The following is a 25,152-nucleotide window of genomic DNA, read 5'->3' on the forward strand; positions in this document are numbered from 1 at the left end:
ACTGGGCCCTAGAGCTTACAGGGGCCCAAAAGTTTCCTTTGGCTCCTGTGATAGAACCAATACTAATTACAATCTTTGATGTTTTGAGGTCAGAATGCAAAATTTCCAACAAGGCATTCAGGCTGTGCTGAATGGTACTGAATGTAGTAGTGAAACTGTCAGTAGGAAGGGACAAGGGGAACAAGTGTCAGGGGCGCTGTGTGTGACAGGACTGGAGGACAGAAGATGGCGGGACACAGCAAGTGGCAGATGCTCTTTGTGTGGGCACAGAAGATGACGGGTTATGTGGAGAAAATAGAAAGAAGTGCGCAGGGTGGTACGCACGGGCAAAATGATTACTGGTCATTACCTTTGCAATGAGTTGTCCATTAATATTAGCACCACAGGACGGCATTTTCCACAGAGATGGCGCTTGCTTTGATCAGCCATTGTGCCAGCAGATACCCGAGCAAGGATGATTCAGTCTCCGTGTTACATGCAGAAAAACAAAAACACAACAACAATCACACAGAAGCGCAGCGACTGGCGTCACAAGTGTTGTCAGTACATTAGTTCAAAAGTGGTCGCTTGGCCGCCATCCCAGAGCATTATTATAGTAAGTGATGAGTAATACATCGTGATAAGAAAGAACAGAAAACCGCATGAATCACAGGCTGGAAATACCGGCTGCAACAAGTGGCATCTATCTATCTATCTATCTATCTATCTATCTATCTATCTATCTATCTATCTATCTATTATCTATTTATTATCTATCTACAATCTATATCTACTGTATTATCCATCTATCATTTACCTATTATCTATCTATTATCTGTACCTATCTCTTATCTATTATCTATCTATATTCTATTTATTGATCTATCTATCTATATCTATCTATCTATCTATTATCTATCTATCTATCTATCTATCTATCTATTTTCTATCTATCTATTATCTATCTATCTATCATATATCTATCTATCTATCATATATCTATCATCTATCTATCATCTATCTATTATCTATCTACAATCTATCTATCTATCTATCATATATCTATCTATCTATCATATATCTATCATATATCTATCATCTATCTATCATCTATCTATTATCTATCTATTATCTATCTATCTATCTATCATATATCTATCATCTATCTATTATCTATCTACAATCTATATCTACTGTATTATCCATCTATCATTTACCTATTATCTATCTATATTCTATTTATTGATCTATTTATCTATCTATTATCGTCATATATATCTACTCTATCGATCTGATCAGATGTGTTCCCTCGCTGACACAGTCCGTTTCTTGGGTGGGCAGATGTCTCTCAGACCATCACGTCCGTCTTTATATCATGGTTTAGGCCTCTCCATTAGTGATTAGCGAGTACGTTGATATCATAATTGCGTATTTTCGGCGTGCTAAAAAAAATGCTCGAGTACCCGCTGCTGCATGTTTAGTGTCGGTTCGACAGCCGCAACTCATGCAGAAATTGCTTAACAAATAGACAATCTATACATGTGTTGCGGCTGTCGAACAGATGCAAGACATGGAGCCACAATGACTCAAGCATTTTTTTTTTCTACGCCGAAAATACTCAATTAGGACACGAGCGCACTCTGAGAACACCTTATCCGAGCACACTCGCTCGTCACTACTCTCAGCACTCTCGCTCGTCACTACTCTCAGCACTCTCGCTCGTCACTACTCTCAGCACGCTCGCTCGTCACTGCTCTCAGCACACTCGCTCATAGCTATTCTCAGCATTGTCGCTCATCACTACTCTCAGCACTCTCGCTCGTCACTACTCTCAGCACGCTCGCTCGTCACTGCTCTCAGCACACTCGCTCATAGCTACTCTCAGCATTGTCGCTCATCACTACTCTCAGCACACTCGCTCATCGCTACTCTCAGCATTGTCGCTCATCACTACTCTCAGCACTCTCACTCGTCACTACTCTCAGCACTCTCGCTCATAGCTACTCTCAGCATTGTCGCTCATCACTACTCTCAGCACGCTCGCTTGTCACTACTCTCGGCACGCTCGCTTGTCACTACTCTCGGCACGCTCGCTCATCACTACTCTCAGCACGCTCGTTCATCATTACTCTCAGCACGCTCGTTAATCACTACTCTCAGCACGCTCGCTCGTCACTACTCTCGGCACGCTCGCTCGTCACTACTCTCGGCACGCTCGCTCGTCACTACTCTCGGCACGCTCGCTCGTCACTACTCTCGGCCCGCTCGCTCGTCACTACTCTCGGCACGCTCGTTCTTCACTACTCTCGGCACGCTCGTTCTTCACTACTCTCGGCACGCTCGCTCATCACTTCTCTCGGCACGCTCGCTCATCACTTCTCTCGGCACGCTGGCTTGTCACTTCTCTCGGCACGCTCGCTCGTCACTTCTCTCGGCACGCTCGCTCGTCACTACTCTCGGCACGCTCGCTCATCACTTCTCTCGGCACGCTCGCTCATCACTTCTCTCGGCACGCTTGCTCGTCACTTCTCTCGGCACGCTCGCTCGTCACTACTCTCGGCACGCTCGCTCCTCACTACCCTCGGCACGCTCGCTCATCACTACTCTCGGCACGCTCGCTCATCACTTCTCTCGGCACGCTCGCTCATCACTACTCTCCATCTTTCCTGGTTCCGTGTTTGGACTTTGTTCTGTTCGGAGGAAAACAAGCTGTTAATCAGCGGCTCCTGTTGTCTATCCGCAGTGACCTCCTAGACGAGGCCGATCCATAGCTCCTCGATAACGGCCCGTTCCCCTCCATCACTTATCTCGTTCTCATGCGTGACACATGGATGTCTGCGGCTAATTACACCTCGCTCATTGCTTCTAAACCCTCAATAATATTTGCTCAGGATCACAATGTGCTGCTCGGACTTTTCCTTTTCCGTGTTTATTTTTTCTTTAATTTGCTTTGTATTAAAATGACCTATTTTTATACTGAGTGGGAGGAAGGACGGAATTAGTATCACTGATATCCAGGACTGGAGAAGTGCGGCCACCTAGACGGAGGGAAGCGATTCCGCGCGCTGCTGTTTAGCATTTAGATCCACGCGGGCATTGCAATTATTACAGAACGTCCTGTTCTCCTGATGAGCTGCAGAGGTCATTGTAAAAATGGGGCCTTAAAGGGGAATTCTACCGAGATGTAAAAACTGGCCATTTATAAGTAGCTCAGAAATTAGCAATCTTTCCATATAGACAATCCCTTGTAAATACACCTGAAATGTTTGGGACCGTCTTAGGTCAAGTGTCTGACAACAGAATGTGGCTAAACAATTGTTTCTAATGGCGACCCGCGGAAGCTTGAAAGCAGCTGCATATAAAGAACTATATAAAAAGTCTGAACTAGTCATCTGAAATGAAGCAAAATATTTACAAAATAACTGGCAGTGCAAAAAGGAAACAGCACCACCCTTGTCTTCAGGCTGGGTTTGGTATGGCAGCCTAACTCCTTTATGACGCAGCCAGTTTTTCCACTTTTCTTTTCTTTCCCTTCTTCCAAAAGTTATAACTTTAACTTTTCTTATCTGCATATTTTTTTTATAGGCCAAATTGTAGTTTTGAAATGATGAAAAAAATCTTCCTTCATTGTTTTTTTTTTTTTTTACAGAATTAATTGTGCAAGTCATCTTTGGGAAAATGATTCTTCAAGGCAGTATAATCCTGGTGATACCAAACTTGTCATTTTTTATTATTATTAATTTAGTCACTTAAAAAATCTGAATTTTGTAAAAAAACAAACTTATTATTAATAATAATAATAATATTAATATTTATATAGCCATTTTCCTATACCCACAACTTTTTTTTTTTATTTTCCGCCAAGCTTTTCTATTATATAGCCTTGTTGTTTTTTTTGCATGCTGTGCTGTAACTTGTCTTGACACCATTTTGCAGAATATATGATTTTTTTTTTGCATATTTTGGGGCAGGTGTGACAAAAAAAAATAGCATTTCTGTCATTTAATTTTTTTTCCATTATGGCATTTAATGAATTTTTTTTTTTTTTTGGATTTCTGTGTGTGTGTGTGTGTGTGTGTGTGTGTGTGTGTGTGTGTGTGTGTGTGTGTGTGTGTGGGGGGGGATGTTAAAGGCCTACTCTCACCCCCCCCCTTGTTATAATTAGAATATTTATTTAATCTCATTTCGTGAGGATGAGCTGCAATACCAGACACAGACACGACTCAATGTGGCGCTGTTTCCCAGAGCTATTTCTACAGAAAACAGCGCTGTGCAGGCACCCAGCTTTTCCAGGTTCCAGATCCGTCGCTCTGTGCTTCTCCATTGATGTAATCGGCATCTCGCTAATACGTATGTAACGGGAGGAGAGCGGGAATATGATCTCATTGAGATGCAGCGTATTGTGCGGAGAATGAATGCATCAGATCCCGATTGTGCGTGCGGCATCCGCTCCTGATGTCAGATGTGATGAGCAAGCTGGTGAGATAAGCAGGCGAGGGGCGGCCTGACGTCAGCGCTGGGTATCTAATAGGCACAGGAGACGAGTGGCCTCTCATCTCCGCAGCCCACCCATCCATCCTTCTAAGACGTGTCAATCACGAGGTGAGTCACTCAGCGTGAGTCAGCGCTCTACGCTGCTGACTCACGATTTGTTGTTTTGTGTTTCTTTTCTTTTTTTTTTGTGAAGGGCTTCATCGATCACGGCAAAACAAAATGATATGTGATAAGTGAAGGTCATGCCGTATCCGAAAATGGTTCCCCGCATCCTTCATTTGTATGGATGTCGTGTCAGTGGGGGGTTTGTTAAAGGGGAACCCTGCTGTCATCATCAGCGGTGGTTTAGGATCTGGGAAGCGGAAATCACCCGTACAAAGGTTTTAAACGCGTCATGGTGGTTAGAAAAACATGACTGCCTTCTTCCAAAAAGAGTGTCATTCTTGTCCATGGGATGTCAGGTATTACAGCTTAGCTCCATAGAAGTTAATGCTGTGAATAGTTGAGGAGCTGTCACTTGCCATAAATGTCTGGTTTTTTTTTTACCTTGTGGATAAAAGCCGCTGTTCTCCTGATTCTCGCGATGTTTTTCTTTTGTTTCTGCTCCTTTCCATTCCTGAGATATGGCCTCCTCTTTCCTGTATGTAAATCTAGCTGATTTTTAGCCAACTAAGCGTGGCACTAAACATGAAGTGCACGCCCACTTGGATATCAAGACCTAATTTATATAAAGAGAAGAGAGGGCCTTATCTCAGGAACAGAGAGGCGCAGAGAAGAAAGAAACACAACGCCGAATTCAGGAGAACGGCGGCATTTACACCAGGTCAAACATAAACATTTGTTGCAAGTATCAGGTCCTCTTTAATGATGGGCATCAATATTAAATAATAGAACAAAAAAAAATGTGAATTTCACTGCCACTTCTGTCGCAATTCTGCTACAAAATTTGTCTGATTTTCATGCGACTCTTGTCTTGGATTTTACCGCATGCAAGAATGAACTGACTGTCATAGGTTTAATATTTTTCCAGTGCAGATTTTCCCGCCTGCCGATCTACAGTGGGGAAAATAAGTATTTGATACACTGGCGATTTTGCAGTTTTCCCACCTACAAACAATGGAGAGGTCTGTAATTTTTATCGTAGGTACACTTCACCTGTGAGAGACAGAATCTGAAAATAAAATCGAGAAAATCGCATTATATGATTTTTGCATAATTAATTTGCATTTTATTGTATGAAATAAGAATTTGATGCAATAGAAAACAGAACTTAATATTTGGTGCAGAAACCTTTGTTATTACAGAGGTCAGACGTTTCCTGTAGTTCTTGACCAGGTTCGCACACACTGCAGCAGGGATATTGGCCCCCTCCTCCATACGGATCTTCTCCAGATCTTTCAGGTTTCGGGGCTGTCGCTGGGCAACATTGAGTTTCAGCTCCTCCAAAGATTTTCTATTGGGTTCAGGTCTGGAGACTGGTTAGGCCACTCCAGGACCTTGAAATTCTTCTTACGGAGCCGCTCCTTAGTTGCCCTGGCTGTATTTTGGGTCATTGTCATGCCATTGTCATGCTGGAAGACCCAGCCACGACCCATCTTCAATGCTCTTACTGAGGGAAGGAGGTTGTTAGCCAAAATCTTGCGATACATGACCCAATCCATCCTCCCTTCAGTACGGTGCAGTTATCCTGTTCCCTTTGCAGAAAAGAATCCCCAAAGTGTGATGTTTCCCCCACCATGCTTCACTGTTGGAACGGTGTTCTTGAGGTTGTACTTATCCTCAGAGGAGAGGCTAGGACTTTGTTCAGGTGGCACGAAACTTCTATGTGGGACCCTAACCAGGTAACTCTGATTAAAAATTAGGTGCTGCATCCTAATATTGGATGTAGGTGAACCTCAGCAGATGACCGTGCTGTTACTGAAAATAATCTCTATAACATGACCAACTCTATATAGTGACCACCATACAGTCACCATACTGTGGTAGATACCAGTGCTGCAGAACATGTAACAGATTACAGCGCAGTTATAGATGGTGAAGTACAGAGGACGTTCTTTCTGATGGAGTCGTTCACTTTTCGCATCTTTTACATCTGGCCCAGACCGACATGACAACTTCTCCAGCCACAACTCGTCCGCAGAGATGACAAAACACATTTGTTCAGATTTCCTGCACCGCCCCCATATATCTCCAACCTGTACAATCGCCTTATCCTGCTAATACCCCAAAGCTGAGCCACTGCTGCCGTATCTGTCCATATTACTGCACCTGCTGTGTGGTTCTGTGTGCCCTCTAGATGGTAAAACAAACCTCTAGACTGTAGTAATGCTGGATGCAAGTGCCCTACAAGGCTGTGCCCACATTTTTCTCCGCTAGAAAGTAATAATGCCCTTTGCACCCCTTTTACAGCCACAATAACCTAAGTTCCACTATAACAATAAGCACCCACTTAAGATTTAATAATGTCCTGAGTCTCCCACCTGCACAGCTCCCCTATACCTAGTATGATGCTCTCTTATACATAGTATAATGCCCCCTCACTGTTTAGTACCACCCACACAGTATACTGACCCCTTAGCAGACCCCAAACTGTTTGATGGCTCCCACAATGTACAACGACCCCACATTATCTCTCACACTGTATGATGGTCACCTAAATAGTATAATGCACCAGATAGTACTCAATATAGTAGAATGTACCCCCATAGGCCTCCATATAGTGTAATGTACTCTTCATATGCAACTATAGTATAATGCACCCTCCATAGGCAGATTCTATATAGTATAATGCACCCTCCATAGGCAGATTCTATAGTATAATGCACCCCCATAGGCAGACTCTATATAGTATAATGCACCCTCCATAGGCAGATTCTATATAGTATAATGCACCTCCCATAGGCAGATTCTATTTAGTATAATGCACCCTCCATAGGCAGACTCTATATAGTATAATGCACTCCCCATAGGCAAACTTTATATAGTATAGTGCACCCTCCATAGTCAGACTCTATATAGTATAATGCACCTCCCATAGGCAGATTCTATTTAGTATAATGCACCCTCCATAGGCAGATCCTATATAGTATAATGCACCCTCCATAGGCAGACTCTATATAGTATAATGCACCCTCCATAGGCAGATTCTATATAGTATAATGCACCCTCCATAGGCAGATTCTATAGTATAATGCACCCCCATAGGCAGACTCTATATAGTATAATGCACCCTCCATAGGCAGATTCTATATAGTATAATGCACCTCCCATAGGCAGATTCTATTTAGTATAATGCACCCTCCATAGGCAGACTCTATATAGTATAATGCACTCCCCATAGGCAAACTTTATATAGTATAGTGCACCCTCCATAGTCAGACTCTATATAGTATAATGCACCTCCCATAGGCAGATTCTATTTAGTATAATGCACCCTTCATAGGCAGATCCTATATAGTATAATGTACCCTCCATAGGCAGACTCTATATAGTATAATGCACCCTCCATAGGCAGATTCTATATAGTATAATGCACCCTCCATAGGCAGACTCTATATGGTATAATGCACCCTCCATAGGCAGACTCTATATGGTATAATGCACCCTCCATAGGCAGACTCTATATAGTATAATGCACCTCCCATAGGCAGATTCTATATAGTATAATGCACCCTCCATAGGCAGACTCTACATCGTATAATGCACCCTCCATAGGCAGATTCTATATAGTATAATGCACCCTCCATAGGAAGATTCTATACAGTATAATGCACCCCCCATAGGCAGACTCTATATAGTATAATGCACCATCCATAGGCAGACTCTATATAGTATAATGCACCATCCATAGGCAGACTCTATATAGTATAATGCACCATCCATAGGCAGACTCTATATAGTATAATGCACCCTCCATAGGCAGACTCTATATAGTATAATGCACTCCCCATAGGCAGACTTTATATAGTATAGTGCACCCTCCATAGGCAGATTCTATTTAGTATAATGCATCCTCCATAGGCAGACTGTATATTGTATTATGCACGCTCCATAGGCAGACTCTGTATTGTATAATGCACCCTCCACAGGCATACTCTATTTAGTATAATGCACCCTCCATAGGCAGACTATATATAGTATAGTGCACCCTCCGTAAGCAGACTCTATATAGTATAATGCACCCTCCATGGGCAGATTTTATTTAGCATAATGCACCCTCCATAGGCAGATTTTATTTAGTATAATGCACCCTCCATAGGCAGACTCTATATAGTATAATGCACCCTCCATAGGCAGACTCTATATAGTATAATGCACTCCCCATAGGCAGACTTTATATAGTATAGTGCACCCTCCATAGTCAGATTCTATATAGTATAATGCACCTCCCATAGGCAGATTCTATTTAGTATAATGCACCCTCCATAGGCAGATTCTATATAGTATAATGCACCCTCCATAGGCAGACTCTATATAGTATAATGCACCCCCATAGGCAGACTCTATATAGTATAATGCACCCTCCATAGGCAGATTCTATATAGTATAATGCACCTCCCATAGGCAGATTCTATTTAGTATAATGCACCCTCCATAGGCAGACTCTATATAGTATAATGCACCATCCATAGGCAGACTCTATATAGTATAATGCACCATCCATAGGCAGATTCTATATAGTATAATGATGGGTGTGGGTCCCGATGCTGGCGCCAGGCCTCCCCTTCCCCCAGCTCACGGACCCCATAGTGGACGGGTGGCTGTGCAGGGAGTTCGAGTCTGCTCTGCCACAGAGTTTAATTGTGTGGACTCGCGGCACTTGCCCATACAGTTAAGTCGCTCCAGGTGGGCCCCACAGAGCCGCCTCTGCCATCCCCCGGGAGCTAGGCCAATGCTTTTTCTTCCTTTTTCCTCCAAACACGGCAAGTGGAATTGATACCAAAAAGTTCTATTTTGGTGTCATCTGGCCTCATGATCTTCTCACATGCCCCCTGGGGATCATCCAGAAGGTCATTGGCCAAGTTCAAACAGGCCTGGGCATGTGCTAGGTGAGGAGGAGGACCTTGTGTGCCTTTCGGGATTTTTATCCATGAAGGTGTACGTTTGAGACTGTGGTCCCAGCTCTTTTCAGGTCATTGACCAGGTCCTCCCATGTAGTTCTGGGCTGATTCCTGACCCCATGAGGCGAGCTCCAGACTGAGAAAGATTGACAGTCATGTTGTGTTTCTTCCATTTTCTAATAATTGTGCCAACAGTTGTCTTCTCACCAAGTTGCTTGTCTATTGTCCTGTAGCCCATCCCAGCTTTTTGCAGGTCCACAATTTTGTCACTGGTATTCTTAGACAGCTCTTTGGTCTTGCCCATGATGGAGAGATTGGAGTGTGATTGATTGTATGGACACGTGTCTTTTATACAGGTAACGAGGTCAAATACGTGCAATTAATACAGGTAACGAGTGCATAGTAGGAGGCTTCTTAAAGAAAAACTAACAGGTCTGTGAGCGCAGAATTCCTGTTAGTTGGTCGGTGATCAAATACGGTACTTGTTTAATGCAATAAAATACAATTTAATTATGTAAATATACAATGTGATTTTCTGTTTCTTTATATTTAGATTCTGTCTCTCACAGGTGAAGTGTACCTACGGTAAGAATTACAGACCTCTCCATTCTTTGTAGGTGGGAAAACTGCAAAATTGCCAGCAAATCAAATACTTATGTTCCCCACTGTACATGAAAAATCAGATTTATTTTGTAATTTTTCTCTTAAGTTCTGAAACGTGACACTTCCATCCGCTTGAACTATTAACACAAACCCCATTTAACTGAGAAATTCTGCACAATGCGTCCGCCCTGTTCCCGGCCTGTATCTTCAGATCCCTCCACCTCCTCCAAATATTTAACTTGACTGAAGAATGTGTCTTTTGACCAAGTGTCCACGGCGCTCCTCACACCGTCCCCTGCCAGGGTGCATTCATCACCACTGTACACCGCCGCTGCACATGTGCCCCCACCGTCACATTTGTGCGATATCTCACTGATCGTTTCACTAAGTGGGATCTAAACAGCGGCAATCAAAGCCATACGGAGCGCCGCGCGAGGCGTGGGATTCTTTCTTTCCGCCTTTGTCCTCATTTGGCCTCCTCTCAGAAGAAACGTTTTTCACTCCGGCTCTCGAGGATCTTCTCTTTATAAGTCGCCAGATGAGGCAGAGTTTAAAAGTCCGCAGTATGGAGGGCGGATAAATGAATCGGGGAACAGGGTTAACTGTTTAATTCCTAGGTGTTTGCAAAAATGGGAACATTTATTTAGGGACGGATAGGAGCCGCAATCCCCTAGAAATCGCACCAACCCTCCTGCTCACATCAGCATCCGACGGGTCTGAGAGAGGCCCAAAGTGTTGGTGGGGCGACAACAAAGGGAGCAATATCTAATCTGTCCCCTGTGGTATGAGTTCTCTGAAATTTGAGGTCATCTTCAAGTTTTTCCTTTACCCAAGCGGACAGTAGAAGGTTGTGTCTTGTGAAACTGCTCCTGAACAGTTGCATGTGACTTATGTTTCATCACATAATAAATTGATAAAATTGTACCTGCCTGCAGCCACCACTAGGGGGACCTAATTGAAGACAGTTTATTTTAAGGGGTTTTCCACTTTTAAATAAGTGGTTCACAAATGATCAGATACTAGTAAGAAAACAATACTGATAGTACTCGCCCTCCCCAGTTTTAGTGCCAGCTCCCCTCCACACATCACTGATCTCAGCAGCTGAGTGATTGGCTGCAGCAGGAATATGTGCTGTCGACGTGATGTAGCCACTGCAGCCAAAACACCGATCCGAGCAGTGACGGGGAGCTGGCACTGAACCTGGACAGGGCGAATATCGTCTGTATTTTTATTTTACTAGTAGCTTGTGATTTGGGCCTTTTTTTTAAAGTGTAAAACCCCTTTAAGTTCTTTGGGGGCTGCATAGCGGTGAATGCAGGTATGTTCGGGGTCTGGCCTATGTGACCCCTATCCGCACCAATAACAAGAAAGTACCTGTTTGTATGGCGCAGTACTGAGCATGTGCGACCACTGCAGCGATCACGATCTGTGGTCACACACGCTCTCGCCAGCTCCAATCACACAGTAGACTTTGTGCCCATGTTCTCATGACTGTTGGGGGTCTCAGCAGCCGGACCCTTGTAGATCATACATTTATCACCTATCATGTATTTATTGGACTGTCATTTTAACCCTATGACTGTAGGAAAGGCAGTATGATTTGTTTTCATTACCGAAATCGGTGAAAATCAGGGTCTCCATGATGTCACTGTAGACCTTGGGGGTCTGTGGATGACTTTAGACTCATTTCGCCTCCAAATCTACAGCAGTCGCTTATCTAGAGCATCAGATAGTATACAAGGAGCCCGTCAATGCCCTGCCGTCCGGCAGCTGACAGACGGGGGTCTCTCTGCAGCAGCTGTGCCTCTGCTCACGTCCCACCCGCACCGTCACCGCACCCTCTTATTGTTGTTATCTGGCCAGGCATCATCCTAACTCCAGTGCCAACCTTTAGGGCAGAAAGCCAAATTGCACTATTGTCCTCGCTGGTGTCACGTCGTAAGTGTGTGACCGCAATGCATTGGCACTAAGAGGAGTGCCAAGAAAAATATACTTCAGCGGTTAACGATAATTCATCTGTCTCACTGATGAGCTGCCAAGTGTACGGGCAATGCCAGCTCAGAGGAGAGCAAAGAGACAAATAATAACCGCGGCTAATGGAGGCAAAATGACCATAATGAAGGGTGATTGATGGGCACAACTATAGGGGAGGCGGAAATGTAGCAGATCATGCCCACCTGATCAGTCGGGTGAGAGGTGGGTGCAATAGACATTAACTTCACCCTGCCGAAATTAAAATAGTTGTTGTTATGGGGGTAATAGAGGAAAGGACAGGACCACCAGGGTGAGAGACGCTCCTGAACGGACGAAAATGGCCTTTCTGAATCGAATAAAGTTGGACTGATTCGATGAATTTCGAGGGAATCGCTTCTTAAGCAATTTCTTGATATATTCTGTAGTCTGGGATATATGTGAGGCTACTCTGTGCCCCAGTGACCCGGCCGGGATTAGGTACACGCCGTGCATAGGATTGTACCTTTAGCACACCTAACCGTGCAGGATTAGCGCTCATCTCATTAACCCAATCCCCTGACTGTCCCTTTCATGGTTTACGACTAACGCCTCCGCACCTACTGTTTGTCTGACCTTTCTCCTATGACAGTGGGTAAAGTGCAAATTCCTGTAAATACGTGTGTAAAAGCTGCAGAGTTTGTCCTGTTTTCGTGTTTGTCCCCCACATTTCTGATCAACTATTCATTTACCTGCCAGTATCTATTCCTGAGAAAGTTGGGTGGGAAGCAAAATGGCTGCTGTTACTGCTCCCACCAGGTAGTCCATGAGGCCTGAAAGCCAAATCTGCCCTATTGCCGGCTTCTGATTCAGGACCGGACTAGACAGGTTTTCCATTCGGGGCTGTAGGAAAGCTGAGTGCTAACCTATAGCACCTAATATTTTCCAGAGATGGAACATTGATACATTCGCACATTTCTACAAATTGCTCCAACCATGTGAAAAAAAATATTAATGATATTAGACATGTTCCCGATTATTAAAAAATATGGATTATAGGACTTCAACAGATAATAGAAACTTGGGAGACAGTGTAAATAGTTCTCTCCTGTATTACTGGTAGTATAAAGTATATGTTGGTATTCCGCCTGTCCACTATCATCAGATATTGGTGGCTGAGCCTAAGGACAGACTTGTATATCCTCGCCCAATCTTTAATGGCCCCCTCGGTAGTTTTGTGCCCCCCTATGAGTGCAGATCTGACTCCCACCACCCACTTATAGGCTTTCCACTGTCTGCATTCCTTTGAAGTGACTTTATAGAAGTAGATTTTCTAACCATGGAAGAAGCTGGAGAATGGGGAGCGTGAGGGATTTGTCCAGCGGCATGTAAACCACTTTATCACCCGGGATGATGAGCTCAGGTACAGCAATTTTTTTTTCCATGCCTACAGTCGCAGACATCAATAGTAGCAGCTGTTGCTCTCTTTATTCTGCCACATCGTCTTTCCCTTATGACCGATGACATCACCAGGCAGGCCGTGCCCGTTCATGTTGGGGAACGAGGAGAACATCTGGACTTGGATGCCATGAAGGGGGAACCTCAGGTGACATCAGAGAGGCCTCTTGTGATTTCAGCTCTGCTTTCTTGCCACCGATTTTCATCTCTGTGCGATAAATTGCCCCTGACAGGTGAGTTGATGAATCCGCGGAGTGCACTCACACGGTGGAGCGGTCCCGAATAATATACATGCCCGTCATGTCTGCTACATTTGTCAGCGGGAATCTGGTGTGTTGCTAAACAGAAGCCTGAGGGCCTTCGACAGCTGTTAGTCACCAGGTTGACCTTATTTTGTTGTATTTGCATCTTCCCATCTGTTTCGGAAACTACAAGTGTCAGCATGCTCCACAGTTATGAGGGTCAAAGCCATAAACAGGTCCTCAGTGGTTGATCTTCTGACTCTATAGGGCCTCCTAAGTCTAAACCCTCAAAGCCTTTCCTACTATATACGGGTGAATACCCTCCAATGGTCTAAAATTTTGGTGCCACCATGGGCACTGATTCCTTCATACTATTCTCATTGTCGTGCTTTATACTTTCTGAAATGCCCATGTGGAACGATTAGGGCGCCACCAGAAATGTCCTCCAGAATTGCTCCTGTTTTCAGGTCGCACGCCACCATGTTCATTCCACATCCCCACAGTATTGATGTTACTGCTCCATCTAATAACATTTTGGAAGCATTGATTTCCGGGGGATTTGGATTCATGTAAGAGACTTGCCAACTCCCTGAAAAAAGGGGAGACTTCATGGACTCCCAGAAGTTGGCAAGTATGGGTCACCCCCATACATCCCGTATAGTTTGGTCATTCATTCCATGATACGTCCTGGTCATATGACCAAATGTGCCCTGCAGAGAGTAAATATCTCTATGGTGGGTATTAAAGATAAAAAGTGATGAGCTAGTACTGCCAAGCCTCATTGCCTTTTTTACTTGCCTGGTGTGAATGCCACTGTTCTCCTAAATCCGGCGATGTTTTCCTTTTGTCCCCGTGTATTTCATCTGTAACCCAGGACAATCAAGGTTGATTCTGTAATCTGGGATTTTGGACAAGAAATAATGAGATTTTCTTTGATGAGCAATTATTCTCATAATAAGTCTAGTAACATTTTGGTTCAGGTCTTGTAGGACAGGAAACCTCCGAATTTCCCGGCCGGTCTACGGCTTGTGTAGTTTGACGTATTTCATTTGAGAGGTTATGGCCGGACCCAAACAATGACTTCAGTCTGGTGACTTTCCTAAATGTTTAGTCTCTTGCGTTTTTCCTATGTAAACAGCTACAATCTGACAAGAGGCGCACTGTAGACATCGCCAGGACCTGTGTTTTGTCCACAGTGGACGGATCGTATATTTATTTGTTTCCTTGGATTCCTCAAAGTTCTATTTCTTTTTTTTTTTGTTAAATGTAGAGAATTTCCCATTTGTGATGTCAATTTCTGGGCATCTCCGTCTCTGGAGAACTCTGCACATCTGTACAATATATATTTGCTGCCCATTGCTTTCGATAGGATCCATGTAATACTCAGTAGAAGCTGTGGAGGTGCTGCAGAAGAATTGACCTCTACGTGGTTGCATTTACAAGGAGACCTCCAAAGACTGGAGAGCAAGGAGCAGCGTGAGTTATGGACCATTATTTCTGACTGGTCTTCATAAATAAACTATGGCCTACACCCAACCGATATAGTCCCGACTAACCCTGCCCTCTTCTAGTCTTACCCATCAGAACATTATGATGCTCTAATAAGGCAGTAACATCGCCACTAGGCTTCCAATGTGGAGAAGACCCTGTGTGTGACCATGTAACATCATGATGACATCAGATCACCACCCAGTGAGTATAGTAGATTCAGAGGTCACAGTCGCACCCGATTCTATAGTTTTTGGGCCATATTAGAAGACCAAAATTCTTAAAAACATGATGGTTGGGTGCCCAGTTGGAGATGTTACATTGGGCCCATGATCTTCACCACTGATCACCGTTTATATGTTCATTTAGTGTTGTTTTTTTGGTTTCTCAAGTTATGGCCGGAGTTAACACGAAGTCCTCCCTCCACATTGATGTGCCCTTAGGGACACCCTTTACAGTAGTCACGTCTCTGGAGCCCCACATTTGCCGCATCCTATTTCTTCATATTTCTTCTCCGGCTTTTGATGATGTAGAATATAAATAATAATAATAAGATAATAAACGATGTTGTCAAAGAGGCGACTGTGATAATGTAAAGCAGGTGGCGGGTGTGTATGACGTCCTATACAGCCCCATGTGGGAACGGCGAAAATCCAAATATTAGTTCTGTATTGTACTGACCAGCCATAATGATTAACATTCCAACATGTTGGGAGTGTCCAGAAAACTGGGAGATACAAGGAGAAAACACGTTCCCAGCGGTGATCATAGGGGCTACGTGTTCAGTTCCCAACCAGTAACATCTGCAAGGTCGAATGTTGTCCCAGTGCAGGGGTTTCCTCCCATAAACCCCAAACATACTGCTAACCAATGGCCTTTCCATGGAAAGTGACCACATGGTGTAGGATTCTGAGCTTGGGCAGGGCCGAAAAAAAAATCATTCCAGTCCTGGGAATATTCTTTATCGTTTTGTAACAAGGATGCCAACGCAAACAGAACTCGCCTTTTAAAGGGGATATGCAACATTAGCACAAAAAAAATTGCTTTATTTAAAAAAACGGCGCCACTCCTGTCCACAGGCTGCGTGTGATATTACAGCCCAGTCCCATTGACTTTAATGGAGATGAACTGTAGTACCAGGTATGGTCTAATGACCAGTGTGGTGCTGTTTTTGAATAATGAACTGAGATTTTATTATCTTGATCGCTTCCTACGCAGAGTGCAGCAGCCGATGACAAACGTAGCTAGACCACTGCGCTCTGCATAGGCAGTGACCAGCATGACAGAGGCTGAACAGCTACTAGGGTTAAGTTTAGGGCTATAGAAATAAAATTGTTTAAAAAAAAATACTAAAAATGTAATAAAAAGCAAAAAATAAAATAAAAATAATTTATATTGTATATTAGCAAAAGGCAGGAAAAAAATCAAAAGGGAAAAAAAGCAAAGAATAATTACATCAGTATTGTCTTAAAATTCATGTGCTTGGGCATAAGACGTTCAATGGGGGATTGGTGGAAGGGAAACGGGGAGTGCTAACGGCCCACAGATTAGGGGCGCCCAAGATGCTGGCAATCCACACTATACCACTGTCTCAGCAGCTGTATAGTAGTGTTATATGGACATTATACTGCCTAGCACTGTACGGCAGGGTATTTGTGTACTATATGATGGCACTTTATATATGGAGCAGTTGGTGCCAGCAGAATGTGGCACACATGGCTCAGTACAGTATGTGGAAGGCACTGGATGCAATAAACATTTTTCTGAATTTTGGAACAAATAAAGGGTTTGTGCCCCAAACTACACAAATGACTGTTCTACTGGATGGTCGTATAGGATCTCTAGAGGTCTATCCTCCGGGACTCCCACTGTGCATGGGGTCGTAAAGTCCACTGTGTGAACGGAGCAATAGTGCACATGTAGCATGTGTGACCACGGCACCATCCCCTGTGATACCATTGCACCAACCCATGTGTGACCACGGCACCATCCCGTGTGTGACCACTGCACCATCCCGTGTGTGACCACTGCACCATCCCCTGTGCGACCTCTGCACCATCCCCTGTGTGACCACTGCAGCATCCCCTGTGTGACCACTGCAGCATCCCCTGTGTGACCACTGCACCATCCCCTGTGTGACCACCGCACCATCCCCTGTGTGACCACCGCACCATCCCATGTGACCACTGCACCTTCCCCTGTGTGACCACCGCACCATCCTGTGTGACCACTGCACCATCCCCTGTGTGACCACTGCATCATCCCGTGTAACCACTGCACCATCCCCTGTGTGACCACTGCACCATCCCCTGTGTGACCACTGCACCACCCCTGTGTGACCACCGCACCACCCCTGTGTGACCACTGCACCATCCCGTGTGACCACTGCACCACCCCTGTGTGACCACCGCACCATCCCGTGTGATCACTGCATCACCCCTGTGTGACCACTGCATCATCCCGTGTGACCACTGCATCATCCCATGTGACCACTGCACCATCCCGTATGACCACTGCATCATCCCCTGTGTGACCACTGCATCATCCCCTGTGTGACCACTGCACCATATCCTGTGTGACCACTGCACCATCTCCTGTGTGACCACTGCGCCATCCCCTGTGTGACCGCTGCACCATCCCCTGTGTGACCACCGCACCATCCCCTATGTGACCACTGCATCATCCCTTGTGACCACTGCACCATCCCCTGTGTGACCACTGCACCATCCCGTGTGACCACTGCATCATCCCGTGTGACCACTGCACCATCCCCTGTGTGACCACTGCACTATCCCGTGTGACCTCTGCACCTTCCCCTGTGTGACCACTGCACTGCACCATCCCCTGTGTGACCACTGCACCATCCCCTTGTCAACTTATTATTATCAACTTAGAGAACAAAGGGAAAAAAACTCAATTTTTAGAGATGACCCTTAGAATATGATAATGTTAAACCTAAATTTCTGTGCCCCGTCCTTTCCTCCCTGGCTCGGTCACATTGTTGCCCTTTGGGAACCTTTCCTTGGAGATCTGCTGATTGATCTCGGTGCCAGAAAGATGCAGCTGTGGTCACATCCCCAGCATCTCATGATTGAGCGTTCCTCCCCATCACAAGGCCTTTCTCTGCCTTTCACCCTGATAAACAGGTGTAAGCTTCCCCCATGCAGCCGTATCGGTGTCACCCTGTGAGAAGATGTATCGGTGTCACCCTGGGAGAAGATGGGCCGCCACCTCGGCCTCTCACTGTTTATCAGTTGTGACCTCACGTTTGTTTTGGATCCTGGTAGATGGAGGGTGGGAGGTGACCATGGGGCACCTGGATCCGAATCTGTGCACATCTCATCATTGTCTATTTGTAGTTGAACCCTGTTGCCTTTTGATATCAGCAGCCAAAACAGGTGTTTATCAGCAGCAGCTGTCAGCGAGGCCCAGCCGGGTGTCTGCGTGCCGAGGGTGATGAAAGGCTGTGCAAACGGCCCTGATTGTGGCATCATCGTAGGCTGCGAAAATACCAAATATTGAACGTTCATCAAAAATAACAATAGTATCAAAACTAATCTGTAACCGAGCCAAGATTGTGAGAGGGGCAAATTGGCCCTGGGCTTCCACCATCTAAAGGCCCCCGCCACAATGGCTTTTCTACGTGTAGCTCGCACACCGGGTATCTGATTTTTTTTAGGGCACCAAAGAATTAGTGCAAGAGGGTCCTTATGGACTATCATGTAGTCTACGGTCCCTATGGGCAATGTTATATACTACGGCCCCTATGGGCAATGTTATATACTACGGCCCCTATGGGCAATGTTCTATTCTACGGTCCCTATGGGCAATGTTATCTACTACAGCCCATATGGACAATGTTATATACTACGGCCCATATGGGCAATGTTCTATTCCACGGTCCCTATGGGCAATGTTAAATACTACGGCCCATATGGGCAATGTTATATACTACGGCCCATATGGGCAATGTTGCATTCTATGGCCCCTATGGGCAATTTTATATTCTCCGGCCTCTATGGGCAATGTTCTATTCTACGGTCCCTATGGGCTATGTTATATACTACGGCCCATATGGGCAATGTTATATACTAAGGCCCCATATGGGCAGTGTTCTATTCTACGGTCCCTATGGGCAATGTTATATACTACGGCCCATATGAGCAATGTTGCATTCTACGGCCCCTATGGGCAATGTTATATTCTCCAGCCTCTATGGGCAATGTTCTATTCTACGGTCCCTATGGGCTATGTCATATTCTCCGGCCTCTATGGGCGATGTTATATTCTCTGGCCCCTATAAGCAATGTTATATTGTACGGCCCCTGTGGGCTATGTTACATTGTACGGCCCCTGTGGGCTGTGTTAGTCGTTAGCCCTTATGGGCTGTGTTAAGCATTAGCCCTTATGGGCTGTGTTATATTTTATGGCCCCTAGTTTATGTTGCACTTTACAGCCCCTATGGGCTATGTAACACTCTACGACCCGTGTGGGCTATGTTATATTCTTCCACCCTTACCCTGCGTGTTATGTTGCAGTATACAGTCAGTAGGAAACATTTATTCCTCTTACACCTAGGATATATATATTTATGTTGTGACGTGCCGTCAGAATCTGGCTGGGTTCAGAGGTTTTGGGTGTTCGCTGGCTCAGGCCCGTGTGCCCCTCTCTGGCTCAGGCCCGTGTGCCCCTCTCTGGCTCAGGCCTGTGTGCCCCTCTCTGTCTCTGTGTGGTCTATAGAAATAAATTCTGGCCGTTCTCCTGCAGGACGTGGTCCCCTCAGGAGAGAGGAGTCGGCCATGCCGACACACTGTGCTCTTTGATCGGTTGCTTCATGTCCTGAGAAGAACACTCTGAGGGGCGCGAGGGACGTACTGAGTGATATTTTACTGGCGGGGGCCATATCTGAAGTGTCAGGACCGCTCCCGGGGGTGATTGTTTGGAACGAGGACAGAAGCGATTATCATCCAGTGACATTCTGTTCTGTGGCGACAACCTGGGTATATACATAGACATGTGGCACTGCTCAGTACTTTCCATAGCCTGAATGCCTGCCTTTACTTAAAGGGGATGGCCCCTTTAGAAAATAATTTTTCTTATTTTTAAAGGGCTCCTGTTACACAGGCTCATCACAGGGGGTTCTGCTGCAGTGATCTCAGCAATCAGCTATAGAGGAACCTGGTAACAAGTGCTCAGTCTCTCTGCAGCGCCCCCACAGGTGAGATGAAGTATTACAAATGCGCTATTAAATGGGAATTTTTCAGAATATTTTCTCACGCTCGAGTTCATCTGAGGTTATGCCAGCAGGGGGCGCAGCACAGCAAGTATAGGTAGCTACGTTCCCCGGCTTTCCATTCATTCCCCAGATTTTACAGGCAGGGGCGGCTGCATTAGCAGGCTCCTGCTTGTAAAATTATTTAACCCCTTCAGATGGATTTACACAAGACTGAACAACGGAAGGTATGGGATATTGTTGATTTTTTATTTTAACTTTGTTTCAGGTGACAAGGGTATTCAATTGGATTGAGAGTATAATAAACTATTACAACACCCTGTGTATTTCAATAAAATACTTTATTCCTAATGTGTGTGTGTTTTATTAACCATTTACTACTATTGGATTAATAATGGATAGGTGTCATAATTGATGCCTCTCCATTATTAACCTGGCTTAATGTCACTTTACAATAGCAAGGTGACATTAACCCTTCATTACCCCATATCCCACCGCTACAGGGGAGTGGCAAGAGAGTGGCCAAGTGCCAGAATAGGCGCATCTTCCAGATGTGCCTTTTCTGGGGTGGCTGGGGGCAGATATTTTTAGCCAGGGGGGGGCCAATAACCATGGACCCTCTCCAGGCTATTAATATCTGCCCTCAGTCACTGGCTTTACTACTCTGGCGGAGAAAATTGCGCGGGAGCCCACAACAGTTTATTCCACGATTTAACCCTTTATTTTAACAGCTAGAGTCCCCAAATTTTGCACACAGACACTACTAACATTAGTAGTGAGGAATATGTAAAAAAAAAAGGGATATGAAAAGGTTTACTGTATGTAAACCATGTCTCATATCCTGACGGGTTTTGGATGGAGATGGGAAAAGCCGGCAATTGAATTACCGGCTTTTCTGCTATCTAGCGCTGTATGAAATATATATATATGTGTATGTATATATATATATATATATATATATATATATATATATATATATATATATATATATATATATATATATATATATATATATATATATATATCCCTATTCTATGTGTAGACATTTATTTTAGATATTCTATTCTAACCTGTCAGTGTGATTTTACTGTACACCGCACTGAATTGCCGGCTTTTCTCTCTAACACCGCTGTGTATTTCTCGCAATTCACACTGCTGGTCTGTGTGTAATCCGTATTTTTCTCGCCCCCATTGACTTTCATTGGCGTATTTTTTGCACAATACGCTGACAAACGCAGCATGCTGCGATTTTCTACGGCCGTACAAGACCGTATAATACGGATGCGTAAAATACGGCAGATAGGAGCTGCGCCATAGAAAATCATTGGTCCGTGTGCAATACGTATTTTCTGCGCCTCTCAAACGTTCGTAAAACTCGCTAGTGTGACGCCGGCCTTCCAAAAACATTAATTTGAACAATAAAAAAATGAACTCCTGACAACATCAGCCAGAGCCTGCTTGCTGATGGTTTCCATATCTAAAACTTTAAGAGGTGTTTTTTTTTTTTCTTCGATGAAACAATGTAATTTCCTCTTTAGTTTTGCAGCTGGGAATACTTGTTTTATATGATTGTAGGATAAGAGAATGGCATTGACCGCTTTTGGCCCGTCCCATTTTTTTCTTTTTATGGTCTTTTTTATTCTTGCACGCTTCTACAGCTTGCAAGTTTTGTATTCCTTTTTGTAATATAAAGCATAACATCCGCATTACTCCCTGGCCGTGATTTGCATAGCCGATCACACACGCGGGAGCTGATTTGTCCATCTCTGCTTCCCCATTGCGGAGAGCTGAAGCCTATAGATAAGGTATCAGAGCGGCTCATGGTCACAATATCAATAATTCTTAGGAATGCAGCAGATCAGTTCACAGACACAAATATATAACTTTCACCTACTTTTATGATTCCACTGAGACTAGTATCTATGATGACACTGGATCCCACCCAAAGCAGGGTTGTTTTTCATGGAGTTCCCCTTTAAAATTAAAGGGGTTGTCTGATAGAGGAGGTCAAAAGACTAGAGAAGAACCACTCGCAGCATCTTTTTCTCTGCACCGATCCAGCATGTCCATGTATTCCAAAGCCATCCCATTAATTTTAATGAAAACTGTAATACCCCATTCACCCTGTGGTGACGCTGCAGGGAATTTGAACCCTTTCTACTATGTTCCTGTGCCGATCACAGCTGATCTGTAAGGATCATAGAAACCTAACTAACAAAAAGGCATCATCCCAAGAGGGACCGATCTTCAAGGTGGGTAAAGACATTTAGATTTTCTTAGCTTACCGCTAAAGAAGGGAATTCTAAAATCTCGAGGCCTTTAGGACATTTCGGGGGCTGCTTATTCAGAAGGACAAAAAAGATCTAAGTGGAAATTTCCTGAGGACCCCGGGATGGGATTTCAGGCCTCCATAGTGGGGGCATTTCATTATCTTTAGATTTGATCATACTTCCCAAATGCCCAGTTAGGCCATGTTCACACACCGCCTTTTTGCAGCCTGTTTTTGCAGTGCATTCAGCAGCTGTTTTTTTCTTTGTTTATGCAGCATTATTTAGCTGTGGATTACATATGTGACTTGTCTACAGAACATGTAGAATTAACTTAGTTTTATTCACCATTTACCATATCCTTATATCTCTGCAGCACCTCCGCAGGCGAAATGAAGCATTACACCGCTCTCAATGTGTCTATATAATGCGGGTAGGAAGTTCCAGTCCTCCAGGTTTTGGGTGCGGCAGCTATCTGCACCCGCTGGTGTTACTGCAAGGCTCCGCCGGTATACCCGCCCCCTCCCTGCCATCTGAGGACCACTACAAAGGGTCCATTCATTTGTGGCTACAATATTTCCTAACGATGAAGGACGGTTCTAAAAATGGCCGAGATTGTTATTCAGAACGTAATGAAAAGAAACAAAATGATTGCGGCACATTGTGCAAAATCCGAATTATTAATAGAAAGGACAATTACTTTTTTCCAAAATTGTTTCTTAAAGGGGCAGCTCCAACCTTTTAAGAATTTGAACTGTGTAATTTGCAAGACAACGTGACGCCCTGCAGATAAAGTAAGGTCGCCATTATATGCTGAAAAGATGTGTAACTTTCCCATCGTTTTCTGCTTGCTGTCAGTGAACGGGAAGATTCTTTCTATGACTGACATTTAACGGGGTTGTCTTAACATCAATAATGATTAAAATTGTAAATTGCCTGTAAAAACCCGGCAACATTGCAATTTCAATCCTTTTAAAAATCTTCGCCGTTTTTAATTCTTTCTCCTTTTCCGATACTTTTGTTTCAACGTATCAGTGCAGGCAAGTGTAGCAAACCCTCAGCTGTGAGATTTTTTGGATCCATTGATGACATTTATTTCCTATTGCAGACCGATCATGAAAACGGATTTAATTTCAGATTTTTTTTTTTGTATATCGTACAGTCATTCATCGGTATTTACAAGATTTAACCCTTTAGCCATCAATCCGGCGGTTGCCGTAACATGTGTACTCGCCGAGGGAATGTGACCTATTTTGAGTTTTTGCTGCACTGATCACATCTTCACGTTTTGCAGCTTGGCGAAGATGAAACCAGCTTCATGTTTCAGTTCTGGAGCCAAATTCCAGTTTACAGTAGTGTCAGCCGCTGCAGACATCAGAATTTACAGCATGGCTTTGTTTTGGATATTGTAGCACAACCTAGTGGTCACTACTGGCAGGTGCGACCTGATGTAGGACTGTAGCTTTATTTTTTGTTTTGTTTGTTTTTTTTGGACTTTCTTTCAAGGAAAAATAATAACACTAAAAAAAATGTAGAATTTAACCCTAAACGGGATCATTAAAATTGTGCTTTTTTTGGGGGGTAGTGGTAGTAAAATTAGTACTTTTGTAATGTGTCCAGGCCCCTATCCACTAAATCTGCATTAAAGCCCTGAGAATCCTATTACTCCACTTTATTGTTTACTACAGGCCCTATATGGTGCATTTTATTTAATTTTTTATTTTGGTGGGGGGGTGTCATCTGTTATATAGCCTAAACCCACTTTCTGCATATTAACGCCAGCCATACACTACAAGCCCAGGACTCAGAATATCATCACTTTGGTTGTCATGACTACTCCATCCTTGGTTGGGTAAGGGGGTAGATGTGCCCCCCAGTCCCGTGGGCGCGTGCATTTGCGCAGATTTGCTTGGTGCTGATGCTGACCCCTTACTAATCATCTGGACGATGACCGATTATTATAATAATAATAATATTTTTTATTTATATAGCGCCAACATATTCCGCAGCACTTTACAATTAAGCGGGGACATGTGCAGACAATAAATTCAGTATAAGTATAAGATTATAACATTATACTTAAAGGGGACCTGTCACTTTCCATAAATATGTACATTTTTCACCTGGTGTAAATGCCGCTGTTCTCCTGAATCCGGTGCCGCTTTTCTTTTCTCCCTGCGCCTTGCCGTTCCTGAGATATGGCCCCCTTTTCCCTACATATCAGTCTAGACAGCCAAGTAGGCGTGATCATTAACCATTCTCTGCGGGCATCGTCCTAGTGACTACACCCACTTGGCTAAAAAAGACTAGATTTATATACGGGGAACATGGGGCCATATCTAAGGAGCGGAGAGGAGGAAAAGAAAAACATTGCTGGA

The 25,152-nt window shown here is 44.2% G+C and overlaps 1 long non-coding RNA gene across 3 annotated transcripts in view; it reads left to right on the plus strand.

Moving 5' to 3' along the window:
- LOC138647396 (uncharacterized) overlaps positions 1-25,152 on the plus strand; it is a 144,792-nt gene that overhangs the window by 97,302 nt on the left and 22,338 nt on the right. The window contains exon 1 of one of the 3 annotated variants that reach the window (XR_011314956.1): positions 13,637-13,777. The exons of the other annotated variants lie outside the window; for them this stretch is intronic. This is a non-coding gene — a long non-coding RNA (uncharacterized lncRNA). Of the gene's footprint in view, positions 1-13,636; positions 13,778-25,152 lie in introns of those variants that run through there. 3 annotated transcript variants of the gene reach the window in all.

This window comes from Ranitomeya imitator, chromosome 8, assembly GCF_032444005.1.
Source record: "Ranitomeya imitator isolate aRanImi1 chromosome 8, aRanImi1.pri, whole genome shotgun sequence".
NCBI lineage: Eukaryota > Metazoa > Chordata > Amphibia > Anura > Dendrobatidae > Ranitomeya > Ranitomeya imitator.